We start from the raw sequence: 15,434 nt of genomic DNA on the forward strand, positions 1-15,434 counted from the left end.
AATGTGTCCGGTTTGGTCTCTTCTTATTCCTAACTTACAATACAGGTTAACTACTAACGCCGGTTTACGGCTGCAGGCCTTGAGCCGACCATGGGCCTTGCGCCCTCCTCTGTCTTCTTGGGCTTTAACTTACTTAACTACTGACGAAGTTAACCCGACCCAGATAGGCCGGTTTACGCCCAGTAGTAATATCCCCAACATTAGGCCCCAGATTGATTTGAACGGGTTCATGTCAATCCTTTAATAAAAGCTTCATCTTCAACATCTTCTTATAAATTGGTAAACCGCCATGATGTCATCTCTGATTGCTGTAAACTGGAGTGACATCACCTGTCATAACGAAGCTATCCATTATGCTTCTTTGTTTAATAGATCGGCGGAAATCGAGGCGACAACTCCATTTTGTGGCCCCTTGATTGTCGCGCCTGACTCATGTTCTTTCGCCTTATAAATAGGACCGAAGGGGTCATTTCTTTTCTCCTTTCGTGCCTTCTTCATCTTCCTCGCGTCGCCAGCCTTAGAGCTCCTCCGCTGTCGTCGACCTCTGCCTCATCCTTGGCCGCTGCATCAACCTGAGCGCACCAGAACATCGCGGCAACCTTCCGCATCTTCCTCAGTTCCGGTAAATCTTTTATCTTTTCCCCCGCGGATCTGGCCTAGGGTTTCCCAGTTCTTCAGTGTTCATCGTCTGCCTCTTGCTCATACAATAGATCTTTAGATGAATTCACAAATCTTTATTCTGTGCAATGATAGTTGTTTAACCTTCGCCTTTACTTATGCATCTCAAACCATGGGTCTATATGAACGTTTTGCTCATTGGTTCGGTACTGCTCCTTTGAACCTCTAAGTATTTATCTCTTCTCTGAACTTGCTTCAGATCCAATGCTGTAAAGAAATCTTGTGAAACCTGTTTGTGCGTACTTGTCCATCCGCAATCTCAGCTTTTCAATGCTTAGATCAGGCGGTTTAACCTTATAGAAAATTTTCCAAACCGGTATATGCCATTAGTCCCCTTGTTGAACCGCCAGATGTTGGTTGCTTCATGAAACTCCGGTTCAGATAGTTCTGTCTCCGGTTTAAAAGTGCCCATACCAACGTACCTTGATCAAATGCATTTTTGAACCGGGATCTTCTACCTTGTAGATTCCATCATGGCCAAGTAAGTATATGAGTGCAATTGGGTTCCTTCTCGCATCACAGAGGATCAACTGGACGATTTAGTCCCGATTGGCGCTTTAGGCAGCAAAGATACCATCCATTGGAGGGCTCCTGGCAAAGAATGCCCTCCCACACCTCGAGAAGGAGAGGTTGTTTTTTTCGTAGATCACTTAGCCCGGGGCTTTAAGCCGCCCGGTTCTAAATTTTACCGGGATGTTTTAGCCGATTTCCAACTCCATCCGCAAGACACTGGCCCCAACTCTATTACAAATATGTGCCACTTCCAAGTGCTCTGTGAGGTGTTCTTTCAAGAGGAGCCCACAGTGGAATTGTTCAGAGATCTTTTCCATCTAAACCGCCGTACTGAGTTTACTGATGGCTCTAATACGGAGTTGGGTGGCATGGCGATTCAGAAAAGGAAAGAGGTCACATACCCTCACGCCAAGCTGCACAGTCACCCCAAGGAGTGGAATCAGACATGGTTCTACTGCAAAGACACCTCCCCTGCTGGTGAGAATCCCTTGCCTGGCTTTCGTCCGAAGCGGCTCAGCAATACACACCCTTTTCCTCAAAGATTGACTGCCCAGGAGAGAAGCAAATATGCTCCCCAGCTGTCAAAGCTCAGAGCCTTTATGGCCAATGGTTTAACAGGGGTTGATCTCGCTCGCTGTTGGATATCATGGAGCATACTGCCCCTTAGTCAGCGCTCCGGTTTGATGTGCGAGTATACTGACAGTGTTGATGACCCACTGCGACATTCAAAACTCCAGCTCTCCGGTGAAGAAATCACAGAGGCTATGCATAAGATACTGAATGAACCGGAACACGTCTGCGCTAGAACCGGCCTGCTTCCCTTCTGTGCCACCAACAAACCGCCAGCTGTAAGACTTTGATTTTTCTCTTTGCTAAATCTGTTATTGATATGTCTGGTCATTGTTTTTAATATCAGTGTCTGCATAATCAGGGCGATGATCCGTTTTGGAGCAAAAAACTACCGCAGGAGAAACCAGAAAAACCAGACAAACCGGAAAGAGCAACCCGACAAAAGACTAAAGCTGTGAAGAAGACTGCCCACAGGAAAAGAACCACTGCATCTTCTAATCTGGCCCCTGATGATGAGGTGGATAATCCGGACTTTGAGGTAGAGCTTGACTCACTTGGTTTATTTTTCATGCGTCTTATTGATGATGATATTTGTCAGGATGATGCCGAAGCCAGCCACGCGGATGTTGCAGAGGTAATTATTCTCTCTTCCGATTCAGAAACTTTGCCTTCACAAAAAATCCGTCAGGCAAATCGGAAATTTAAATTTTCTCATCCTCTTGCTTATTTGGATCCTAAACTTCTTATGAAGACCCAACAACATGAAGCTCGCCGCACCACCCGGCACAGCGGCCAGGTAGTTACCTCCGCCGGTTTACCGAACAGTCCGGTTCGGAAACGCCATTCCGAGGTCTCTAATTTGCTTGTTAGTGCTTGTCCTAAAGCGGGCTGCTTTCGTCAACCTCTTAATCCGTATGACTCCGATTACCAGGTTACTTCCCACTCATCTTCTGGCGAGTCATCGGCTACTCAGCTCCCACCGCTCAAAACGGTGCTTGGGTAAGCTATACTTATTGTGATGTTTGCAGTACATTGCCTTAGAACATATGCTGTATTTGATTTTGTTATTCTTCTCAGGGCCAAACCTAGGCCAAGCAAGAAGGCCCGCCTGGACAAAGCGGCCGAAGAAGATGTCATTCTTGAACCAGGCAAGACACCCAATCTTGAAGCGGCTATTCCTGAGGATATACCCAACGATCCACCGCAGCAGGAGGATGATCTTATTGCCGATGAGAGACCTACTGACGCCTTAGGTCCTGTCAATCAGTCCACGGGTTCCATCCGGATTGAAAGTTCCACCGGTCCAGCAAAACCTACTAACAAGCCAACAGCCCCAGTGCAAACCGGCGGTACCCAGGATGATGAGGTTGTCATTACTGGCACTGGCCATACCGAGCCAAGCAATCCTGTCGCTTTATCCAAACATTCTGGCAAGGAAGAATTTGCTGCCTTTGGCAAAGGCAAGTGGAACGCTGATCTGACGACTTATGCTGCTCTGAACGCCCAAGATATCCATTCCAGCTATCTGAACCGGTTGTATACCAGTCGCGACTATGAAGCCGGTCTGGTTAATATGATGAAAGAGAAATATGAGGTAACTTCCATATGCTCCTTCCTGCTTGTATGCTTCCATTCTTGCTGACTCTCCTAGCCCCCAAGGGCCGGTTTGTTATATTCTTTCAAACCGGGAGTTACCAATATAAATCTTGATGATTTGAAGTTTGCTGATGTAGCCCCCAAGGGCCGGTTCAACTTAACGTAGTTAAACCGGTACTTTAAGTAATTGAAATTTCCGCATCAGAATATATACGAGCAAATAGTCATTAGCCCCCAAGTGCCAAGTTGAATACTTGTATTGATCTTGGGACTTTGTAAGCAATTGAAAGATGAAGACCGAATATGCATTAGCCCCCAAGTGCTAAGTGCATAACTTGTTATGTGATTGGTACTTGAATCCTTATACCGATTTGTTGAAGCATATATCTGTATGCATGCAGGCGGAGCTGAAGACGAAAGAAAACCAAGTCACCGATCTTCAAGAAAACCTGAAAACCCAACAGTCTGAAACCCCCAAAGCAAAACAGGAATTGGCCAGCGCTTTAAGCGCCATGGAACAGCTTAAGGAGAGCTTCAAGAAGAAGCGGGCGGATTGGGCCACTGAAAAGTCCGCTTTGATCAAACGAGCAGAGGATGCCGAGGCTGTACTAAAACCAGTGGCGGATGAACTGACCAGCATAAAGCGGCACGTGCATGCCATTACTACTGCTATCTTTGGTAAGCCAGTTTGCCTTCTGAATTGGCTCTGCCTTCTGACAGAGTCACCGGTTTATTAACCCTTTATGGTATTTCAGGGACACGCATTGATCACTTGGGGTCAGATGTGCGGAAGAAACTAAAAGCCGCCTATACATTGGTTGAACAATTGTATACTGGTGCCCAGCGGATCATCTGTACTGCATCTCATAACAAACCGGCACCCACTTTGATTCAAGATACTCTGATGAAACTGTCGGTGCTTCCTGCCCGGGTTGAAGAGCTGAAGAAATCTGCTGCTCGAACCGGTGCAATCAATGCCTTAATCCAGGCAAAAGCCTGGGTGCCGGATTTTGATCCTATTGAAGCGGCTTAGGGCTATCCCAGCTTGAAGGAAGATGGGTTAGAATTTGGCGAAGCGGATCTGCGAGCAATAAACCAGGAGGTACGTCCGCTAGCTTGTCAACTGGCCGAGGAAGCAGACTTGTCTCATTATCAAGCCCAATATGACAGTCAGAACAAGCGAATAGCTGCACCAATCCATGAATCGGAAAATCTGATCCCTCCAATCCGTAAGCATACTTACGCTCCCAATATTGACCCGTCATTGCTGATCTATGATGAAGCTGTTTTTCAAGCATTAATGGGAATTGACTGGACAACTATGGATTTCCAGCCACTGGGTAGAGAAACGGAAGCTGAAGCGGCGCAGGATGACCCACAACCATCAGGCCAGGCCGGTGGCCAAGCTTGAACCGGAAGCCGGTTTTAAAACTGCCTCTCCTTTGTGAAAAACAATTATATTATTATGGGCACCATGTTGCCTTGTAATAGGCTAGCTGATACCTTTGATGTTGATATGCCTTCATGCATAACTTGTTCTTCCTGTGGTAATGAACTTTCCAAAACACTTTCTGAAATAAGAAATTCGTCAAGTGCCACCGCGGTTGTACCATCAGGCGGAATATGATGTCTGTATATATGAAATCAAAACATCCAAAACAAAATTTTAAGTATATGATCAAAATTTTGAGATACATAATACCTGCCATCGTTGAGTGTGAAGTTGGCTTGGCCAACCTTGAAGCGGAGTTTTGCAAACCCACACTGTTGGAGGAGATAACAGCTCCTGTATATATATATGACGCTGGTTTACCATGTAAACTGTGACGGGTTATAATAAACACCGTGTTACTCCATAAGAGGATGTTAACAACAAGGATCAAACCGGACAAATAGTCTCCGGATTGACGTGAACTGTGTTCCGTCAATTGATTGGTTAAAAAACTTTGTCGGTTTAAAAAACACAATGAAAAGCAAAAACCCCCCTTCAAAGAAAAGTGTGAAGCAAAAGCAACGACAAAACCGTTTGCCAAAAAGGTTTATTTAAGCTGATCAAATGGCGTTACCATGGCCAAACACGACCAAGCTCCCGTTAGGTGTAACTATGGTTCTAGTCAGCCAGGTCCCCAAATGAAACCGTGGCATTTATGCCGACCAAATGGCATGGTCATGGTTCGGGTTCGACCAAGCCCCCAAGTGATTCTATGGCCTTAGGCCGATCAAGAGGCATGACTGGTTCAGACATGACCAAGTCCCCAAGTGATCTGGTGGCTCTCGCCTATCAAGAGGCATGGTATTGGTTCGGACACGACCAATCCTCCAAGTGATATAACATGATGCTTTTAGCAAAGCGAACTCAAGGGGTAAACCGGAGGCCGCTTTAGAGCAACTCCGTGTAACTTCACATGATGTAAAAGAACAGATACCCCGCTTTAGCTGAGGTTCCGGTTTATTATATTTAATCATAATATATACATTGTCGTAATATGTACATAAGTATAGCCAATGGCTCAAGTATAGTAAGGCCGAAGATGAGCTATATTCCACGGCCTGTTAGTCTCCTCCTCTGATGTACGTGAGTCCTTATGCTCTTGAATATCGATCAGATAGTACGACCCATTGTGCAGATTCTTGCTGACCATGAAAGGCCCCTCCCAAGGTGGGGATAGCTTATGCATATCAGTCTGATCTTGGATGAGCCGAAGCACCAAATCTCCTTCCTGAAAGGCTCTGGTTCTGACCCGCGACTGTGATAACGACGAAGATCCTGCTGGTAAATCGCCGATCGGGCGGCTGCGATGTCACGCTCTTCATCCAACCGGTCCAAAGCATCTTGTCGTGCTGTCTTGTTGTCCGCTTCATTATAAGCCGTGACACGAGGTGAATCATGACGGATATCACTAGGGAGAACCGCCTCCGCTCCATAAACCATGAAGAACAGTGTGTATCCTGTTGATCTGTTGGGTGTTGTATTGATGCTCCATAACACAGATGGTAATTCTTCTACCCAACAACCCGACGTTCTCTGCAAAGGAACCATGAGCCGGGGCTTGATGCCTCTCAAGATCTCTTGATTAGCTCTTTCTGCTTGACCATTGGACTGTGGATGTGCCACTGATGAAACGTCGAGCCGGATGTGCTCCCGTTCGCAGAACTCCTTCATAGCACCTTTGGACAAATTGGTACCATTATCTGTGATAATACTGTGCGGAAAGCCAAACCGGAAAATCACCTTTTTGATGAACTGAACCGCCATGGCCGCATCACACTTGCTAATAGGTTCTGCCTCCACCCACTTTGTAAACTTGTCAACCGCCACCATGAGGTGGGTCTTCTTATCTTTGGACCTTTTGAAAGGCCCAACCATATCCAGCCCCCAAGTCGCAAACGGCCAAGTAATTGGAATCATTCTCAATTCTTGAGCCGGTACATGAGCACGCCTTGAAAACCTTTGGCAACCATCACATCGTCTGACCAGATCCTCCGCATCAGCATGAGCAGTTAACCAATAAAAACCATGGTGAAACGCTTTAGCCACCAGAGACTTTGAACCGGCGTGGTGACCACATTCTCCTTCGTGGATCTCACGCAAAATTTCACGGCCTTCTTCAGGAGACACGCAGCGTTGAAAAGCTCCTGATATACTGCAATGATGCAACTCGCCGTTGATGATAGCCATGGATTTGGATCGCCGGATTATCTGCCGGGCTAGAATCTCATCTTCTGGCAACTCACCCCAGTTCTTGTACGCCAGGTAAGGAAGCGTCCAATCTGGAATAACATGAAGAGCCGCCACCAATTGAGCCTCCGGATCAGGAATAGCCAAATCCTGTTCACCAGGGATCTTGACCGACGGGTTGTGCAGCACATCCAGAAAAACATTGGGTGGGACCGGTTTGTGCTGAGAGACCAGCCGGCTTAAAGCGTTTGCCGCTTCATTTTTCCACCGGTCCACGTGGTCCACCTGATAGCCTTTGAAATAACCTGCGACAGTATCCACCTCATGACGATATGCTGCCATGAGTGGGTCCTTGGAGTCCCAAGTGCCAGACACTTGCTGAGCCACAAGGTCCGAGTCACCGAAGCACTTAACTCGACTTAGATTCATCTCCTTAGCCATCCGGAGACCATGGAGCAAGGCTTCATACTCAGCTGCATTGTTAGTACAAGGGAACATTAAACGGAGAACATAACAAAACTTATCACCTCGTGGGGAAGTTAATACGACTCCAGCCCCCGAGCCTTCCAACTGTCTGGATTCGTCAAAATGGATGGTCCAATACGTATGATCCGACTTTTCTTCAGGTGCTTGCATTTTCGTCCAATCATTGATGAAATCAACAAGTGCTTGAGACTTAACCGCTATCCGAGGCACATACTTCAAACCGTACGGCCCCAGCTCTATGGCCCACTTTGCAATCCGGCCAGTTGCTTCCCGGTTCTGGATGATATCTCCCAAAGGAGCAGAACTGACCACCGTAATTGAGTGCCCTTGGAAATATTGTTTAAGCTTCCGGCTTGCCATAAAAACTCCATACACCAGCTTCTGCCAATGCGGATACCTTTGCTTGGACTCAATGAGCACCTCGCTGATATAATAGACCGGACGTTGAACCGGATGCTCCTTACCTGCCTCCTTTCGCTCTACCACAATAGCTACGCTGACCGCCCGAACATTAGCAGCAACATATAGCAGTAACGGCTCCTTGTCAACGGGAGTGGCGAGCACAGGCGGATTGGCCAATTGCCGCTTTAAGTCCTCAAATGCTTCATCAGCAGCAGAACTCCAGACAAACTGATCCGTCTTTTTCAACATCTGATACAAAGGGATTGCCTTCTCACCCAGGTGACTGATAAACCGGCTTAGCGCAGCAATCCGGCCTGCCAGGCGTTGAACATCGTTGATACACTTCGGTTTAGCCAGGGAGGTGATAGCCGTGATCTTCTCCGGATTATCCTCAATTCCCCTGTTGGACACTAGAAAACCCAATAGCTTGCCCGCCGGTACACCAAAGACACACTTGTCCGGATTAAGCATCATCTTGTATGTTCTCAGGTTATCAAAGGTTTCCTTCAAATCATCAATCAGAGTCTCCTTCTCCCTGGATTTAACCATGATATCATCCATGTAAGCATGTACATTACGACCAATCTGCTTGTGAAGACAATTTTGTACACACCGTTGGTAAGTTGCCTGGGCACTCTTGAGCCCGAAGGGCATAGACACATAGCAGAAGGCTCCAAAGGGAGTTATAAATGATGTCTTCTCCCGGTCCTTAACTGCCATTTTGATCTGATGATAGCCAGAATACGCATCCAAAAAACTTAAACACTCACAACCCGCCGTAGCATCAATAATTTTATCAATACGGGGGAGGGCAAAAGGATCTGCTGGACAAGCTTTATTAAGATCTGTGTAATCCACACACATGCGCCAGGTGCCGTTTTTCTTGAGGACCAGCACCGGATTGGCAAGCCACTCGGGGTGAAAAACTTCAACAATAAAGCGAGCTGCTAAGAGCCTGGCTACCTCTTCTCCAATCGCCTTGCGTCGTTCTTCGTTAAACCGGCGGAGGAACTGTTTCACCGGTTTATATTTAGGATCCACATTAAGTGTGTGCTCAGCGAGTTACCTCGGTACACCTGGCATGTCGAAGGGCTTCCATGCAAAAATGTCCCGATTCTCACGGATGAACTCGATGAGCGCGCTTTCCTATTTCGGATCCAAGTTGGCACTGATGCTGAACTGCTTGGACGAATCGCCAGGTACGAAGTCAACAAGCTTAGTTTCTGCTGCCGATTTGAAATTCAGGTCCGGATCATGCTCCGTAGTTGGCTTCTTCAATGGAGTCATGTCCGCCGGATCAACATTGTCTTTATAGTACTTCAACTCCTCGGTGGCACAAACCGACTCTGCATAAGCCGCATCTCCTTCCTCGCATTCCAAAGCGATTTTGCGGCTTCCGTGAACCGTTATTGTCCCCTTGTGACCCAACATCTTGAGTTGCAAATACACATAACAGGGCCGAGCCATAAACTTGGCGTATGCCGGTCGCCCAAACAGGGCATGATATGGACTTTGGATTTTCACCACTTCAAATGTCAATGTCTCTGACCTGGAATCATGATCATCCCCAAAGGCCACTTCGAGGGCTATCTTACCAACGGGATATGCTGATCTGCCAGGCACTACACCGTGGAATACTGTATTAGACGGTTTGAGATTCTTATCTGTTAGTCCCATACGACAGAAGGTCTCATAGTACAGGATGTTAATGCTGCTCCCTCCATCCATGAGCACCTTGGTGAACTTATAACCTCCCACCTGAGGCGCCACCACCAGAGCCAACTGACCCGGATTATCGACCTGGGGTGGGTGATCCTCTCTGCTCCATATGATTGGCTGTTCAGACCAACATAGATAACGGGGTATGGCCAATTCAACAGAGTTGACTGCCCGCCTCTGAACCTTCCGGTCTCATTTGTCCAAGCTAGTGGTAAAGACATGGTACTGCCCACTACTCAACTGCTTTGGGTTGCTCTGGTAACCTGACTGTTGCTGCTGTTGGTTGTAACCACCCTGGTTGTTCTAACTATTTTGACCATTATGTCCGCCCGGATTACCATTAAATCCTGAACCGGAACTTCCTCCATCGTAACCCGGCCCGGACCCTGAGCCACTGCCAGATTCGTGATCATACCGGAAATTATTAGAATTCTTGAACTCCTGCATAATAAAGCAATCCTTCCAAAGGTGGTTTGCTGGCTCCTCCTTCATCCCATGTCTTGGACAGGGCTGGCTTAGCAGATAGTTTAGGCGGTTTGGGTTAGGGTTGGGTGCTCCATTACAATTTTTCGGCCTACCCTTGCGTCGCTGGCCATTGTCCTGTGCATTGGTATTAGCCACAAAGTCCATGTTACCATCCGCTTTACGCTTGCCTCCTCCACCATTGCCTACCCAGTGATGCTGCTGACCTTTGGAGCTGCTGTTCTTCTTCCCTTTCCCTGTCTTGTCATCATCAGATTCGGGATCCTTGGTACTATGAGAATCAGCATATTTCACCAAAGCGGCCATGAGGGTCCCCATGTCGGTGCAATGACGCTTCATCCGTCCCAATTTCAACTTCAGGGGCCCAAACCGGCAGTTGCCTTCTAGGGTTAATACTGCGGTGTCAGCGTTGATGCGGTCTGAGGAGTGCAACACTTGTGAAACCCGGTGCACCCAATGAGTCGTTGATTCTCCTTCCTCCTGGACGCATGCAGCTAAGTCCACTATCAACATAGGCTGTTTACAGGTATCCTTGAAATTGCTGATAAACCGGGCTCATAATTGGGCCCATGAACTGATAGAATTAGCTGGCAAGCTTTTTAACCAAGTACGGGCCGTTCCTTCAAGCATCATGGTGAAGTATTTCGCACAGGCCGTGTCATCCACATCAAGCATCTCCATGGCCATCTCATAGCTCTCCACCCAGTCTCTGGAGGTTGATCCGTCATGTAATTTGGTACCTTGCACGGGCCTTTGAAATCCTTGGGCAGGCGCATGTTGCGTAAAGCGGGGATAAGGCAAGGCACCCCCAAAGAACTAGAAGTAACACCAGGTTCGATCGAGATGGTTGGACGAACCGGCGTGAGCTGACGAGCCTGATGCTGTGCGGCTAACTCGGCCTCCCTGCGCGCTCGGGCCCGGTTCACCACTTCCTGAGCGTCATCAGCACCACCCGTCGGGTTGTTGCCACGGGGTGCTCCACGTCGTTCATTACTCGACACTGCTGGTTCATCCATATGTCTGCTATAGCTCCGGCTTGGACGGGGGGTCGAGTGGATCCGGTCGCGGTTGTACGAGTACGCTTCCTGTTGGGCCAAAGCTGTCCTCAGAAGTTCCTTGACCCGTCGCGTCTCTACTGCTTGCGGCGAGTCACCTTCAATTGGAATGGCCTCCAGCCATGCAGCAGCGGCAACAAGATTTTCCATTGGGTTGGAGTAGTGACCCGGAGGTGTTAAAGCATCCTGAGGTATAATGGTGTTTTGACGGGGTGGGTCCATCTGACGAGGCTGAACCGGTGCACCGGTCCGAGGGGCTTCTACCCGGTTCCCCTCCAGCGGATTGCCGGATCTTGGTCCTGGAGTGTTGAAAAGGTCTCTGGCCTCGAAAACCGGAGGTAAGCGGGATCGGTGCTTCCTCCTCATGACTTCATGCGACACGCTCTGGTCCAACATAAGCCTGTAGGCATGTGCGTCTAAAGCGGCCCGCTCTGCGGCCATCCTGGTGTCCTCAGCCGCCAGATCCGCCTTGGCCTGGGTGATCTGTTCCTTTACCTTTGCAATCTCCGTGTTGTGAACGTCCTAATCTGGTGGATTAACTTCCGCCATAAGCACAACCAACACATCAAATAGTTCTGATAGAACCTGAGCCGGCGGGCGCACAGGGCCTCCTGCCCCGGTAGCCGTCGCCGCTGCTGAACCGAAGATCGTTGCCGCGGCTGTCGAAGAATGAAGCACTGCTTGTGTTTCGGTCATGAATATTCCAACCCGGTTGGGCAGATCAGAGGGGTCCGGAATACTGTCGCCATCAGAACAGCTCCCAATCCGGCCATCTTGTAGCTGATAAAGAGATTCGGTTTCTCCGGTCGAAGATTCGTCACCGGAACAAATGACAGTCGCCCCGCGAAACTCTGATCCGTCCTCATAACTTCCTCCATGGATGACTCCCACGAAGGCACGCTTCATGGCCGGTTTAACCCGGGCGGATTGCGCATGCTGAGCCATCTCGACGAGGTCGGTGCAGATGTCCGGCTCACGGCCCGGTTCACCGATCTTGCCAATGAAAACATGAATGCTACCAAAGGGGACCCGGTACCCGTAGTCAATTGAGCTGGCCTCGGGGCCCCAGCCTGCGTCGTCGATGTAGAGCTTGCCGCGATGACTCTTAGTCATCCGGCCTACAGCGTAGCCCTCGAGTCCTTCAAAGCGGCCCTCCAAGAACCGGAAACCATCGTGCGATAGCCCCACGGTGGGCGCCAACTGTCGTGGTTTTGTCACGGCAGATGTCCTAGAGAAAGGACTTAGTCGTGGAGCCATCGTGACGGGTTAGCTTGAAGGGGTTAAAGCGGACACAAGGACGCAAGAGAGTTTATACTAGTTCGGCCCCTTCGATGAAGGTAAAAGCCTACGTCTAGTTGTGATGGAATTGATGGGGTTTCGATGACTAGGGAGCAAACAAGCTTCGCCTATGTCTCGAGTTGTTGTCTGTTGTTCTTGAACCGCCGCCGGGTCGTCCCCTTATATACACGGGTGACTCTTGTCGGCTTACGGAGTCCCAATACCGGCTTATAGATGTGTCCGGTTTGGTCTCTTCTTATTCCTAACTTACAATACAGGTTAAATACTAACGCCGGTTTATGGCTGCAGGCCTTGAGCCGACCATGGGCCTTGAGCCCTCATTTGTCTTCTTGGGCTTTAACTTACTTAACTACTGACGAAGTTAACCCGGCCCAGATAGGCCGGTTTACGCCCAGTAGTAATATCCCCAACAGAACGTGTGTCCTGGCACTTGCCACGCTAACTGCTTCACCACCTTGTTATAGAGTAACCGTTGGCCATTGGCTACCCTGACAGAGACTGGCGGCAGTGCTTGTGTTTCGGCATCGACGCGCTGAATGAACGCCTCACTGACAAAGCTATGAGAGCTGCCTGAGTTCACCAAAAGCAGCATCACTTGATCACCAACTTGGGTGCGAAGACGAACGGTGGACGGCGCGTCCTCGCCGGAGATCGCGTGCTGTGACAAGGTACAACACTCCGGCTCCGGGAGGGCCGGCTCATCCAGTAACTGCAGCACGTGCACGGTGTCATCCAAGAGGATCTCGCCGAAATCTCCCACCTCGATCATCAGGATTTGTCCGATGTGCTTGCACTGATGTTCGCAGGAATACTTGTCACCACAGCGAAAACAGAGTCCGTTGGGTGTCCTGAATTCGCGCTGCTGCCACTCGCGTGCATACTCGTCGCCGCCCGGTCATGGGGGAGGCACTGCACGCCCTTGGATGGGGTTGGGTGTTGCTGGAGGGGGTCTGCCAACTAGAACGATGCGCGGGCGCTGCAACTGTTGCTTCTCCAGTTCTTCTTCCTGAATCCTCGCGAACACCGCTGTGCGCGTGATGCTTGTTGGGGCCTGCAAACGGACGCCAATCGCAATTCGTCCTTCAGACCGAGGAGGAACTGGGAGATGAAGAATTGCGTGCTCAAGGTTGGATCCAGAGACACTAGGTGGTACATGGAGGTCTCAAATTGCTGACGGTACTCCTGCACACTCCCTGTCTGTCGCAGTTGCACTAGCTGGTGCATTTGGGCTTCGAATTCTTCAGGTCCGAACTCTGCTTCCACCGATGTTCTGAATGCCGGCCACGACAGAGCATGGTGCGTCTGTTAGTACGCCTGGAGCCACATTGCGGTGATCCCATCCATGTACAGACCGGCAATGGTGACCCAGCTGTGCCGCGGCACCCGGTAGAGCTTGAAGTAAGAGAGGCACCACTCCAGCCAGATGCGCGGCACGTCACTGTCGAAACGGGGGAAGTCGTGCTTGGGCGGCTTGGTGTAGTGGTCGGCGCCCTGTTCGTATGCTGTGGGCGAGTTTTGCAGCAGCAGGGGCAGCCCGTGGTTGACGAGCCGGGCGAACGACAATGAGCTGCGCCCTCCGTGTAGAGCGGTGATGGCGGAGGTGGGCGGGTCGCCAGATGCGGAGGTGGTGGCGCGGGGTGGAAGGAGCCTGAGGTCGTCGATGTCCCGGACGCAAATGCCCCGAGGTTGCTGGCCTCAGCGGGATTGAGAGGCGGAGGATATTTGCGGGCCTCATCCACATTCGCCTGTGTGAGATCGATTTGCTTCGCCAGGTGCTTGAGCTCGGTGGAGACTTGGTCATTGTAGGCGACTTGCGCTTGGTGGCGGTCGTCGGCGGTCTTCTGGCTAGTGTCGAGGCGGCGGAGGATGGTCTCGAGAAGGCCCTGCATCTTGTCCGTGGTCTCCGTCATCGCATCCATCACGTGGCGGGTCTGCGCCGAGGGCTTGGACGACACCGTGGTTGCGCTCCAGATCTGGCGAACCCCGAGTAGGATTTCGAGCGAGCTCGCCAGAGCGGCTCGCACCTAGCTCGATGGATGTTACCGCTTGATCGAGGGGATGCGGCGGATGGTGGCGGTGGCGGGTGGTGGAAATTTTTTTAGGGAAGGCTCTGGATACCAGATTGTAATGCCCTGGATCCTGATCAGAGAATTGGGGAGAGGAAGGAGAGAGCAGATTGGGTGAGGAGGAGACTTGGAGGAAGGGGAACGGGGTTCATTCATCACATGCTGCCGATCTGATCGGTGTCTCGTACATATGTAGCTGCCCTTCCTGGGCTACCCTTACATGACCTCTGGCCCACACGCACACACTAGCCCAAAGCCCACACACACACTTAGCATTGCAGTTCAGTTATCTGAATAACTGACTGCACTAGTTCAGTCCACTACTGATGCATCAGTAGGCGCGACATGCTTATAATATTGTGTTTACCATGTAGAAATTTTCTCTAGTTTGTAATGACATATTTCTTGTTTGTGTGTAGCTGGACGAGGCGTGCCGTAGGGGAGAGAATCCAAGAAACGTCGTAGAGTCAAAGGAAGCCAACATCGGTGGTCCAATGCTTCTATTATCGATCTGGAGTTGGGAGCACTTGCCAGTGGGGCGGCCGACACCAAAGGGTTATGATCTGTGGGATGATCATCATGACCCGGATCGTATGCCTACATGGGCGTATAAGTGGGACAATGTTGAAGGTTTTGTTGGCAGTTCAAAGACCATGTATTTGCACTACTGCAACGAGCTTGACATCATGACCTCAAAGCAGGTTATCTTAGTAGCCTCTTGCTTTGTCTCTTCAGTTTGTTCAGTTTTCCAAAAATCATACTAACAATGTAGTTTTTTCTTAATCTTTGTTTATAGGTTACCTGGGAACCGTACGGAACGGAGGGAAATATTGGTAGGGGAGCTGGTTTTATTACTTTCAGACTTAACCCAAAGTGTCTACAGGAAGC

The sequence above is a fragment of the Triticum aestivum genome, chromosome 1A, assembly GCF_018294505.1.
Source record: "Triticum aestivum cultivar Chinese Spring chromosome 1A, IWGSC CS RefSeq v2.1, whole genome shotgun sequence".
NCBI classification, from domain to species: domain Eukaryota; kingdom Viridiplantae; phylum Streptophyta; class Magnoliopsida; order Poales; family Poaceae; genus Triticum; species Triticum aestivum.